Source organism: Hippoglossus hippoglossus, chromosome 9, assembly GCF_009819705.1.
Source record: "Hippoglossus hippoglossus isolate fHipHip1 chromosome 9, fHipHip1.pri, whole genome shotgun sequence".
Taxonomy (NCBI): domain Eukaryota; kingdom Metazoa; phylum Chordata; class Actinopteri; order Pleuronectiformes; family Pleuronectidae; genus Hippoglossus; species Hippoglossus hippoglossus.
The window spans coordinates 18,640,083-18,654,221 of record NC_047159.1 but is presented as its reverse complement, the minus strand read 5'-3'; the positions used below and the strand labels follow the sequence as shown (position 1 = coordinate 18,654,221).

General features: G+C 42.1%; 1 protein-coding gene across 2 annotated transcripts in view; it reads left to right on the top strand.

The window, feature by feature from the left end:
- Positions 1-1,509: 1,509 nt before the first annotated feature.
- Positions 1,510-14,139, top strand: part of wscd2 (WSC domain containing 2) — a 43,469-nt gene continuing 30,839 nt past the window's right edge. The window contains exons 1-2 of one of the 2 annotated variants that reach the window (XM_034596206.1): positions 1,510-1,594; positions 8,956-9,645. The gene's annotated coding sequence lies outside the window, so the exon portion shown is untranslated. Of the gene's footprint in view, positions 1,595-8,738; positions 9,646-14,139 lie in introns of those variants that run through there. The other variant, XM_034596207.1, reaches the window with a different exon arrangement.

Below are 14,139 nucleotides of genomic sequence, written 5' to 3'. Positions count from 1 at the left end.
TCCCTTTGCTTTCCGACTGTTATTAACTTCTTCATTGTGATTTACTTTGATTGAAATTGAAAGAAGTGCAGGAAAACTGCCTACTTTATTAAATTAATTTGTATTACTCACATCAACATGCCTACAGCTGCTGGATTACTTATATTGGTATTAGTGGACAGCTCGTAACTGAGATTATCTTTTGATTTATTTAATAGAGATCATGACTTGTGATATGCATGAACACCTAATCTCACCAATGATGGCACTCATTGTTTAAGTCCGCCTCCTCCACTCACTGTGAACTGTCTACTTGTAATCTCTGATTGTGGAATCAATTGCTGATCCTTGCACAACACAGAGTTAGGTCACCATGCAGATGTCTGGTTAGAATGGGCTTTTACACAACTCTGAAATCAGGGTAACACAAAAAGTAAATGCAGCTAGGGTGCGAATATTGAAGGGGTCGTTTGTTACTGAAGCCCCTCAGATGACTTAACATTGAGTCCAGTTAATCTCAATATAACATTAGATTATACTGTGTGTCCTTCATGTTCTCAGCATGGTGTCGCTCACAAAGTCTATTGACATTGCGAAGCAAAGTGAAACAGCCCAATTATACACAACCAGAAGCATAGGTGAATTCCTGTGAAAGGAGAAGCAACAACAAAAACAACAATCAGGTGATAGCTGCCGAGCCTTAAAACAGATCTGTCACATGTGATTCATGAGTTTGAGCTCCTGTCAGCGTCTGAGCCACCGCATACGATGCATGGCAGCTAGCATGGTTAGCATCGTAAGCATATGTGTAAGCCATAGACTGTGTAAAGATAAGATGTAGCTGTGTTGCGTTGTGTTTAACCGAGGTTGACGGGTGTGTTTACAGTGTTTGAATGCTCTGAGGGACCGCACAGCTAAAGGGACAGAAATTAGCATGTCTACCCGCGTGTCATATTTACTTCACTGTCAGTCAGAGCTCGAGCCATTTCGCTTTATAAACATGGGGAAGGTGCGGTGAGAGGCTCATAAGCATTAACATGCTCGCTCCTGGACCTGCCACCACAACAAAGAACTGAGAAACTGGAATCACAACACACGTAGAGGGAGTGTGAGTCAGGACAACATCTTAACATCATCTTCACAAAGAGAAACGTTTTTTAATATCTCATATACAACCTTTAAGAGCATGATTACAAATCCTGTTCTCAAGTGGCAGTCACTACATTCAGAATCGGTGTAGGCATCCAGGATGTGGCATGAACGGTGTAAAAAACTATGTTGCTTCCTGTTGATCATTAGCGATTTCAAACAGTTCCAGTGTTAGGACAGAAAAAAGAAGTTAACTTCCTCTTTGAGGTCGTCTGAACTTATTTAAGGTGACAGTGGCAGGAAGAGACAGAAGTGATAGAAGTTGTCACTGAGACAAATTGCACCATGAAGTGGGTCAACTCTCCTGGGTATGCTCAGAATGGACGATGGCGACTCAACTGAGCTGCCATTTGACAGTGTGTTCTGTTGCAGGGGAGCAGACCCGAGTGTTTGTCCAGGGAGGAATCTCGGGGACAGTGTGGCTGAGGGACCTGAGGGAGTGTGACCGACAGAACAAAGTGTGCAGGTAAGACAGAGCAGGGTTAGGGCAAGCAAAAATACGGACTTTTTCCAATAGCATACACAAACAAGTCGAGTTGGCCGATGTTGAAATAAAACAAGGTAAGTTGACGTTCGGGCAGAGACGTAGTGATGTGGTCCTCATACACTGCAGGTGAGTGAGTGGATGAGGACCAGCAGTGTGGAGGAATAGGTGCATACCCATAACCATAACGTGCAGCAGAAAAAAGCCAAACAGTTCACAACCCTAACAGCAATGGTGTGGCAAGGTGCTCGTGGCTATAGATCGTTTGTCACCCGGGAATTTCCTGAAGAGACACAAACTCCCAATTAACCAGAATGAGTTTTTGTTACATTGCGTTCAAAATCAAACACTTCAGTGAGCACAGTAGGTTAATGCGCTGTAGATCTGGGAAATGACAAATGTGTTAAAGTTGACAAATTCGTTTTGGATCAGGAAGCATCATTGTAATTAGTTTTCACAAAGTATGAAGTAATTAAAATTTCGTAACCTCATTATTTTCCCCACTCAGTGATAATGTGGCAGCAGCGTGCTGTAAGTGGATTTGGCACTATAGCCTTACTTTACTCAGGAAGAGGGTTGCTACATTTTACTTGCTATCCCCAAAAGAAATGTAGAAAGTAGAAAGTGACTCAGATGTGTTCCTAAAAGTGTGGGAATCCAGACAAATATAACCCATATACTAAAAAGCTGCAATAATATCTGCTGCAGTCAGTCACTTTTCTGGCTCTATAATTTTTAAAAGAGATCAACCACAGCGAATAGGTGAAAAATCTGCTCTGTTTTCATAAATTAACAACATAGTTCAAAATCCTGCGAGCAGCTCTCATCTATATTAATTAATGACACAAGTGTTTAGTAATGTCTCCACACTAAAAACGTGGGACATGTTTGCTTCAACGCTCTCTGTGCTTAATAAGAGCTTGTTTGGGGATGTTGAGGATAGGCTGTCTCGTTATTTCAGAAAAACCGAGCAGACACAAACTCAAATATTCTCTACATCGTTATTGTCACTCAGCTGCATCCGCGCTGCAGCCATTAATAATACAAGACAGCAGTCAGGCACTGTGTAATTTAAGGCCAAACTGTTGAGATATGAGCAGGCTGTTATTCAGAACAAGCAAATTTGGCTGCCAGAGCAAGGAGTGGATTTCTTGAAATTATATGTCAGACTGTCTGACTCATCATAGCACATACAATGTTGAGATAAAATGAAAAATAGTAATGTCAAGGAATCCAGTTAAGGCTTATTACTGCAAAAAATAATTCAATTACCTCTTAAATTGATGTTACTTTTAGCATTAATGTGCTTAAAATTTGATTTGCTTGTTTTTAAGGACCAAACCAGACCATATACCCTTAAAGTAAGGAAACAGGACAAATCTTTACTTTGGAAATATGAACAAACAAAACATTTGTACATAGAAATAGCCTTTGCTTATTTCAAGCAGCCAAGTTTCCTCTTTTTAGATGAAAGCATCTTCACATCTAGACAGTCTGGCCTTTACAATTGACTTTTTCAAATACACTGAGTTTAAGTGCAGGCGCAAGAGAGGTGGTGGAGCTTTCAGACAGTTAGGAGAGATATAAATGAGGAAGTGCAACAAAGCCACTTGAAGGTGTCATATTTTAGTTATTTCTAAATGTCTGCAGTTGTTCCCCAAAGTATTTTAAACAGGGAAATGTCATATTTTTCTGGCAGGTGGAAGTGGCTTGGATGGGTCGACTCTTCTTAACGTCTGCATAACTTTCCCATGATAAAGTGCAGTAAAGTGAAATTGGAGCCATAGATCAAATAAATGTGCTGAATATAGATGCTTACATGCAGCTAATCAAGAGTGTGACTGGGTTTAAGCCGAGGCACATGTGTGACACTGATAGCACAGCAGCCATGGAAATTAGGTTGCTGACCAAAAAATCCCAAACTGTGTCAGATTTGTCTAATGACATGCGACAGGCAACAGAGTCAAAAGGACCAAATGAAACTCAGTGAAGGAATCATTATTTTTTCATGGTGACTGAAAGATGTAGGTCTCCAGTCATACTATCCTGCTGCGGCAGCAACTTTGAGTCACTTGCTGCATAGCAATTACAGCGTGTGGTAGATTTCACAGCCTCGGTCCCACAAGCAGAACATTTCTGTGAGTGTGTGTGTGCTCCAAGTATTACTCTTCATGTGGGTACTCATCACACTTTGGGGACTTGCTCTCCCTATCGGGACAAAAAACAAATTCCCCATAACATAAATTGTTGGATTTTAAGGTTCAGTTAAGGTTAGGTTTAGGTTACTTGAAGGTTAAGGTAAGGGTTAGGCAAATAGTATAACTATGGCTAAGGTTGGAGTAAATCTCTAGAAAATCAATGTAAGTCAATGTAATTGACAAACGTTCTCTGAAGTCATTGAGATGTATGTGCGTGCGTGCGTGCGTGCGTTTTTTCTAATTAATTCATTGTGCAATTTAAATAACACAGGATGTGTTTTGGGTGGTTTCTGAAGAGGCCGTTGAAATATTAATGCCAGCCGCCATCACTAGGCTCAACAGATGACAGTTGCTACTTCAGTAAATCATGCTTCACCTCCTCAACCTTCTCGGCCACACCCTGTTTTATTTTACACCCTCGTCTACTGCATTAATTATATCTCAGGACATTTCCATTCATTATACTACACCCTAAAATGTCATGCAGCTGCCATGTGCTGTGTGACCTCAGGTTTTTCACAGTGCTGCTTATGTGAAGACAGTGCACGTCCCTCAGAGGAGACAGGGCACGTCCCTCAGAGAAGACAGTGCACGTCCCTCTGAACAGTCACACTCACATAAATAAGATCAAAACTTAATGCAACCAACACAATGTCTTTAGTTTGTATAAATGGAGCCACTGACAGCTTATAAACACAACCACGACCCACTCAGCGCCACAGTCTGACAGAAGATAAGTGACACTGTCTGTCACTGGGACTTGATGTACGATCTCCACTCAGTGACAGCACTTAATCCAGACTGTCGCTATCAGCACTCAGAGATGTGGTAGCGCAGATGGAGAAAGTGATCATGCAAATGGCTCCTCACCTCCCTGCATGACATTCACTGGTTTTTGTAGGTTACACCCTGACTATATAGAGCTATACATGAAGGAGACAGGAAACCAGATGATGTGCATGTGTGAAACCTTTGCGCTATTTCTTTAGCTGAGTTGCTGAAACAGGAAACAATACATTAAGCATCTTAGAGAGCATTGGTGTGCATCAACAGCAGCAACATTTGATCTTTAATCAGTCATTGAGTGGTTGATGAGATAATGTTGCTTTAAGATCAGGAGAACAGTTGGAGCATGTACAGGAAAAATGTTCACGAATGCCCAGGGTAAACTAAGATGTATGTTACATTAAAAGAAAAGATTTGCTCATAATATAAAGCTGTAAAAAAAACGTTTATGTAGTCGGTGCTGAAGTCAAAAAGCTGCCCGAGGAGTGGGAAGCGAGTGTTTATCCGTTTAAAGGTCAAACAGAGTGCACAGCAACTACAAGTATTGATCGGGTTATTCCTGTGTCAAATCAATGAGAACTATTCCAGAAAGGAATTGTAAAAAAATATCTCATCAGTTAGAAAATGATTACTGCCGCAAAGAACAACTCAAACACAGTAAAGCAAAGTCCGTCTTGAATGTGTCAGACAGGGGGAGGTTTCCCCATTGACGAGCATTGATTTGTCCCACAGGACGGTGGCTGGCAGGCAAATAATAAATCACTATGGACTTCGTTAAACATGACACGTGATTATCGGCTGATTGACACGAGGAACTAGCAGAATCAGCAATATCCCAGTATAAAATGAGCAAAGGAAAAGTGAATCAATTATGTTTGTTGCCAACATCACCTCAGACAGTATTGATACAGGCCTACATAGAGTTAGCTGGTGAGTGCAGTAGTCAATATATTGTCTAGCCCAACAGTCCCCTTGTGAAACCACATTTAAATTGACTAGATCTTAATTTGGATCTGCACCAAATTTCACACACTGATAGACATCAGTCCCCTAAACATCAGATGTTTTTTCATCAATTATCCTCAAGGAAAATGTTGAAAAATCTGCTCCAAAATTGATGGAATCTTTTTGGGGTCACGCCCCACCATTCCACGAAATCTCATGGAAATTGGTTGAGTAGTTTTGCATTAACCTGCTAAAGGACATACACAGACGAGAACATAACCTACTTGGACGAGGTAATAATGTTTAGATCCTCCCAACAGCAAATAACATAAATGTGCTTGAGCCATAGGCCAATTTACTGATCAATTCATCCGTTGACTGAAAGAAAATCACTGCAATACGCATCTTTTTTAAGTATTTGAATTATTGCCATCACATTTTAGGGGGCGAATCCTTATGACTTTTGGACCTCATGATTTTTCATCTACTGCCACCACATACTCCTTCCAACTTTTGGTTGGATAAAAGCTGGACACACACACACACACACACACACACACACACACACACACACACACACACACACACACACACACACACACACACACACACACACACACACACACACACACACACACACACACACACACACACACACACACACACACACACACACACACACAGGGGTGGAAACATAACCTCCTTGGTAGAGGTAATAACTGATTACTCCAGAAAAGTAGATTATGCCAGTGAAAAGATGATAACCTGGTCTCACAGTTTAGATTTGGGAAACAACTGCTTCTTCCACCTCATACTTCTCCCTGAGCTTCTACATTCAAATTTAAACACCATCCACAGAAAGATATGTGTGTGTATGTGTAGCTCATGACAGTTATAGGCTTTGTTCCTGTTGTGCACTGATACATGTGGACTTTACCAGTTTCTGATGTCATGACGATGAATAAAGGTTGGAAATAAAAAGAGACACAACCGCTAGTGTTCTGAAAGATGACGGCATTTTGAGAGTTTCCGATAGGAAACCAGAAACTGATGAAGAGTCGGAGACAATGAGGCACATTATTTCTGACATTAGGATGAGGGCTCTGTTTTCTTGCATGCAATGTGATGCTGATAGCCATCCTAAAGAGAACAGCTTCCCTTCGTTTTGACCCTGTTTCTCATAAAAACTCACAAATTAAAGTTTCGAATACTTTTTTTGTCATGAGGCTCTGTTTACAGCATAAAGAAAGAGATTGGCCTCCTCACAAAACTCTCTTTGACAGACTTTGTTCTCCTGATCGAGAGACAGTACATGCTGTTGTACTTTTGTGTATGTTACTGTCGTGTATGATTATATTTCCAGTGAACCAGGCAGAGATCCAACGGCACAGTTCCACTTGCATGCCTGACTTGTTTGTTGGACTTGGAGCTGTCTGTGCTCACAGGTTTTTGGATCTTAACATAAAGCAGGACCATCAGAACAATTTAACTGATCCCAATCTGAAAATAGAGGAACATTATTTTCTCTCCTCATAGCGCCACCATATAAGAGAGCAGCGATTTTACACAATGAACCGTCTGCAGTCATTGGCTGGCCTGGAGTCTTACTTCTTGCAACCCATGATTGACATATCTGACCTCTAACAATGAATGCAGGTGTGTATATCATTAAAAAGGAGTTTTTTAAATTAGGAGAGATGTTTTTGCCACGATTTATCTAAAACAAACTCATTCGTCAAACATCTGGCTGTGAGTTTCAGGATTCTGTTGTTTGGCTGCTGTCCCATCCTGTCGGCCTGATTCAGCATGAGTAATACCAGCACAGCACACTGGCGATTTCGAGAGTGGCCCTCTCAAGTTGGAGTCCGACGCTGAGTCACCAAGTAGAGGAGAGTAATTGTAGGCGACAGTGCTCCAGGCGACAGCACAGACAGCAACCAAGCCATGAATTGATGCCGCTGAAATATGCAGAGTCATCTCCGTGGTGTCAGCACAACATCCCTTAAGGACAGACAGGAGTTAAGCCTGTAACTGATGAACTGAGTGGCTTATTCAGAGCTGAGGGTATGACTCACCTCTCAGGTGAGGCGAACCCACAACACCCTCTCATTCACATTTAATCTTTTAGTTAGACGTTCGGAAACACGGCAGCCAGGTGGATGAGAGACTCTCAACTCCCTGTGTACTATCTGTCTGTGCATACGGGCACCCTGCTTGCATGTGCATGGCATTTAAAGATCTGTCTAATTCAGTTGCTCTTAGCCATTGATTCAATAGCCGCAACTGTCAGGGACGATAAAAGTGATTGAAGAGCACAGTTTACATACAAAGAGATTTGCGGTTAAAGAGAATGGATGATCACCCAGATCCGATGCAGGAAATCCTGCGTGCACAGCAGCTGAACATCTGGAAGTGGCATGAGAGGGGTGAGGCATAAACGGAAGTCAGGATTAAAATCAGAATGCAAGGCAGGCGGGGGAAAAATCCCTCTCAGTGTAAATCAAAATGTGACGGTAATGTGAAAAAGATGCAGCAGAGGTTGAGTTGTTGTCCATTTACTTCTGGGCTGTTTTCTCAGGGCTCTTGTATTCACCCTGTTACGGACACAGCTGACTTTGCATTGACTTCCATTGTGGACGGCCGAACCAAAACCTTATCCTTAACCATGACTAATTCATGACAACAACAAAAAGTACACACACACACACACACACACAAGCAGAAAGACAAACTCTAACTACCACTGAGTGCGTTGGGCCCAGTGTTATATTACTGTTGTGTTAGTGACATGATTATATTAACAACAATCCTACATTTCAAAATAAAACAGGCACACACCTATTGTCACTCTTACTAAATAACGTGCATATTAAATCCTTAACTGCAAAACAAAATGTCAAAAAAAGTTGGTTTAATGATTGACAGTTAGGTTTGTGATTTTTTGTGTGTAAAAAGACACATAAAACTATAAAAACACACATACACAAAGTCTCTGCATGGCTGTTGTACTTGGTTGGGTGAGTCTCTGCTTGGCATGGCAGGGTGCTTCATTAGATGTAAGTGCTGCAGGCTGACAGCATCTATTTGCTTCATACAATTTTCCACACAGTATAATTAACCAGGGCCCAGTCAGAACCAACCCTGTGGGAACTGCTATAATTATTGATACCACTGTTATTGCTTTGGCTGTTTGTTTTCACCACCATTTCCCATTGTGTAATCAGTGACACCACTGCAGTGACGATGGAACCATGTCATATTGATTCAACTTTCCATTTCAAATCAATAGCGTCTACATATACCGCGTGATTCGCGGTTTTAAAAGGGATATAAGCCTTTACACTGCCTGTCAGTGGACACAGCACAGGTGAATGTCTGACTCTGCATCTGATCCTGTCTGATTTCCTCACACAGAAAGCAAAGTGTCCGCAGGGAGCGCGTCACGGTGCCAAACCTCTCCAGAGAGCAGCGGAGCGCGGAGAGGAGTGCGGAGGACACTGCGCCTGAGCTGCGGTGTCTCTTTAAGTACAGCAGGCAGTGCTGTTGGTCCGTGTGTGCGTGTGTGTGTGTGTGCGTGTGCGTGTGTATGTGTGTGTCTGTGTGTGTGTGGGAGCGCTTGCAGGGCGCATGGTGCGGCGCTGCCTCTCCGCAGCTTCACACAGGCTCTCCTTAACATCGGACGGGCGACGGGAACAGACAGGTCGACCCCGCGCGCACACCCACACACCCACACACACACACACATACATACACACCCCGCTTGCAGCAGAGCCACGCACGGACCCGAGCAAATGAGTGGAGCGAGGGAAAGAAGAGGAAGAGGAGAGAGGACTGTCTGCTGTAAACTGGAGAACACACCGGGGACATTTACATCACTCCTCCTCCTTCATGAGCGCTGCAGCAGCCACAGTGTTATTGAACGCCTAATGGGATTGATCAACTAGCGCTGGTTGGATGGGAACACAGTAAAAAACCTCTCTGCTGCTGCCGCTGCTCACATTTGTGTGGATGATGGTGGAGAATGAACATCACGCGTGAGCCCGACGGACACACAGGGAACCATCCCGAGCCGGGTTACGTCCTGGGAACAGCCTCACGTTCAAGGTAAGGCGAAGACTTCCCACATGAGAAACCCTGTCCTCGCTGCAGCAGCTCAGTGTTGTGACATGTGTACAGATGCTGCTTATATGTATGTATGTGTATGGTGTTTGAGGGTAGAGCTGCACCGAAATGAGCACTGATGCAAATCCAGTTGCCCAGATTCAATTGTATTTATTTAGCTAATATTTCCAATGATAAGTAGCCCTGGAGTAAAGACTTGATAAATAATAGTGGGCTGTTTAAAGGCCATATGTTTGACTGGACTGAGTCTTATTAAAAACCTGAGTAAAGTAGAGGTATCAGCCTCTTTCTATTTTATCATTCTATCTTAGGCCTGGTCAATAAAACAATATCAATAGTTATCTCAATAAAATGTCCATTAATAGCAATACAACAAAAGTTGAATACATTGACATAATGTTTATGCACAGTGAAGAGCTATAACGCATCATTAATCTATAAAGAAATAATGACCTTTATTGTTATATATCGATATCGATAAACATTTCGGATCATAATCTCCCAGCCCTACTCTACTCTGCTATTAACTGAGCGGTCCATCACTCTCTGTCTGACCTGGGATGTTTGTGTGATGTTGTGTGACAGATGTTCAGGTGTCTCTCAGGTTCACTGCACTCAGTCATGCTCAGTGGGCAGTGAAGATGCATTAGTCTGTAACCAGGTGCATGGTTGGTGTCCCGCAGTCCGAGCGCTCCCACCATTTTCCCCCAAAGTGTGAAGTCTCTGGACTTTCATTAGAGCCCTCCTGCTTATTTTTCACCAGAGCTGTAAATCAGACAGAGGCAACAGGCACTGCCCAACATGCGTTTCCGTCCCTCGTTTATTTCTATTGGAAAGATCTTTTGTGGATGTTTGTGTCTATCTGTGGCTCTAGTGCTGACAGAACCTCAAGGTCTAAGTAGCTGAAAAATTTATTTTTCAGCTACTTTGTGTTTGTCAATGTAATCATGGAAAGCAGAAGGAAAACTGTTTCAGTCATTGTTAAGCAAAAACACCAAGTTCCTGCTTTTCAAATGTGATGATTTGCTGCTTCACTTATTATTATTTTAAACATGAGAAAAAATCTTGCCATGTTAAAGAAATGGGGAAAAATAGAAAAATCCTGGATCCGCTCCCTGATACCACCAAGTTTGTGACATCTGAAGATGCCACGTTGGTCTTTGAGAAAAATAAAGATCATGTTTCATTATTATATTGATATTTTATGAAAGACCCATTAATCATGAACATACAGTACAGTGGACAGATTAATCAGTAATTGGAATAATCTTAATTTGCGGCTCTACAAGTGTCTTATTTACAACATAACGTCTAATGATTTCAATGAGGTTATGTAAATTCAGCAGCCTCCACTGGCCCTCATTGTTTCTGATGACCTCTGCGTACTGTAGATCACTGTATTGAACTGTTCAGTGTAAAGTGTTAAAGTGGAAGAACATAATGGTCGTTAATATTGATCAGCTGCTAATATCAATTGATGAAGGGCAGTAATTACTCATGCTGCTGCTTTTTCAGCACTTGAAATGACAGTGAATGAAAAGGGACAGGGTATGATGGACCTCTGGTCATGGTGACGGGAACATGGCACTTAGTTCACAGCCGCTGAGGGTAGACCAAGCCAAATTGATCAATACCATTAATGTGAGTGTAAAATAAAAACTAGAACTCAACTCTTTATTAAACCCCTGGCGATATGAGTTTCCATGATGCTCTTTCTGCTGTGCAGGGCAGGAATCTGTGGACACTATATCTACACTATATTTTATTTGTTTCCTTCTGCATTTGTTTGTTAGTTGGCAGGATTACAAAAATACTTTTTTTCCACATTGCTTGACAGGCATTTTTATGGGACTGATATTTATGAACGTGTGTAATTGGGTTCAGATCCAATCTGAATAATATAGATTTTATTCTTGCACAGCCACTGTTGTTTCAGTGGCTGTGCTGTCCCATGAGCCCAGTCCTGCCCCAGGCAGAAGTGACCAGACGTCAGAGAGAGATGCCAACAACTGAAATGCATAACTGTGCACTGGAGAATGAGAGGACGCTGTTCTCTCTGCTGCTGTTGATTTATTGAACAATCCTACAACTCGCAGTATTTTGCATGAGCTGGAAATCCTCTGGTGATCAAGAGGAGCATCAGCCTCAGTGGTTTGACCCTTTGAATCATGAAAGAAAAGAAAAGAAATTTGCTGTTGAATTTCCGAGAGAGCTCAGCCGTGGCGAACTTGAAAGTGTCTCAGATATGAAGCGCTTTGTGTAATGACGAGGTGGCCGGCAGAGGAGCGAGAAGGCTTTGAATTCCTCCAGAGCTTATCTCCTCATCCTCTTGGCGACCTCTCAGGGACGTGCTGCGGATCATATCCAATGGCCTCAGGCTTTGAAGATCGCCAGAAGAACTGACAGGAATTACTGTTTGCATTCTTGTGCTAGCCGTTGCAGTGAGATAACAGTGGTGCAGTGCGAGCTCTGTGGAGGTTGGGTGGCGCTTGCTCTTGATATATCACCACCAATAAAGGTCATCGAGATCCTCATTAGAGCTCTCACAAAAATAGCTTGGCATGAAATGCTCCGGTGTAAGACGTGCAGAGAGTTTCAGACTGTTTATAGTGTCTGACGTTCAAAAGCAGAGCAGTAGTTTCCCACCCAGTGGCATCAATTTCTGTTTTAATTCATGTGAATAAAAAAACAACATCGCTGTACCTTAATTTATTATACTTCGCAATGACTCATTTTCCTTTTCCTCAAAAGAAAAGATGATTTTAGAAAGCGGATCATCTTAAAGACTATGTTACGGTTACACAGATCCAAGGAGTGGGTCAGCCTTTCTGCATGCACATCTCAGCCAGATTTTCAGCTTATAGGAGGATTATTCTCAACTCTGGACGTCTCCTGTAAGACGCATCCAGATAATCACCACCTAGACAGGTGGTAAGATAATACAGGGAGGCAGATGAAGATGAAGATGGGAAAACCCTGAATCTAAACTTGAAAACAAGTCCTTCATTGATACATCTATTCATGCTTTTATTTTAAGTGTGTTACATGACTCAGTTTAGAGTGGACACAACAAGGCCAACAAAATATATTGTGTAACTTTGGAACTAATGATTATACAACTGTAGTTTTGTGAATGCTTGATATAAAACTTGTTTTTCATTTTAATGTGCAGCATGGGATTAATAGCCAATCAGATTTTTGAACTCAGACCTGCTGTTCATACTTTTCTCTCAGACAGAGACAGATGCCCTGCTGAGGACATGGATGTTGTTCAGTCCAACTAAGCCTAATATGAGGTGTGTGTGTGTGTCAGTGTGTGTGTGTCGCCCACAGTTGTTTTGGACAATTTTGTTTCAAAACCATTGTTGTGAGAACATTTTGGCAGTAAAGGGAAGGCATTTGGTTGTAATGGTTAAGGTTAGGGTAAACAGCTAGGGAATGCATTATGTCAACTAGAAGGGCAAGTGGAGCGCATACCTTCAAAGCCCAACAGTATGAAACCACATTTAAAATCATTAGATCCTTTACGTTTTTTCTTTTAAGACCAGGAATAGTTCTCTGGGAAATCAACAAAAACATTAAATAACAAGGATCTGCACCAACATTTTATAGGTTCCCTCTTGACCCATACCACATGTTTCTGCCAAGTTTCACTGTGCACTGTGTGTGTGCGTGTGTCTGTGTCTGTGTGTGTGTGTGTGTGTGTGTGTGTGTGTGTGTGTGTCCGAGCCTGAGAGCAAGGCTGTGTGATTGCTTCTTGTCTATCTCCAAACATATTGGGAAGCAAATGCAAGGCTGTCTCAAGTGTGTTTTCTAACCTTTATTATTACCACAGAGTCATTAGATGAGTTTATTATTACATCATGATTGTATCTTCAGTAGGTGCATTAATAATAATTATGATGGTGCAAGAAAATGTCTCACACCAGTATTACTCATCTGAAACTACTCCCCCAATGTAAACCGAAATAACATACTTAGCACCCAGCCAAGTCAAATTCCATTGCAATAACATGATCTAGAAAATGAACCTTGAACTTTATTACATGTAAGATGCAACTTACATTTTTTTATACAGAGAAGACACAGAATGACACAGAAAGTAACCCTGAGAGCATGATAAGCTCTGTCCCAGGAATCAAACTACGATGGGTTTATTTTTCAAATAAGTATAATTTATGGTTTGGCTGTAGAAAAACATCTCTCGCCTTCTCAGACTTTGTCCCCGAGCACAGATTATCACAACATTCACCATTCATCTGGAGGTCGGTCTGGGTCCCAGTTGTGGCATCAACTCTGGCTCCCCTCAGTCTGACCCAAACTCCTCCGTCCTGTCAGACTGACTCACAGCTGTGTGTGTGTGTGTGTGTGTGTGTGTGTGTGTGTGTGTGTGTGTGTGTGTGTGTGTGTGTGTGCGCCCAACACTATCACAAGGCTTGACTGCAAATGTGTGTGTGTGTGTGTGTGTGTGTGTGT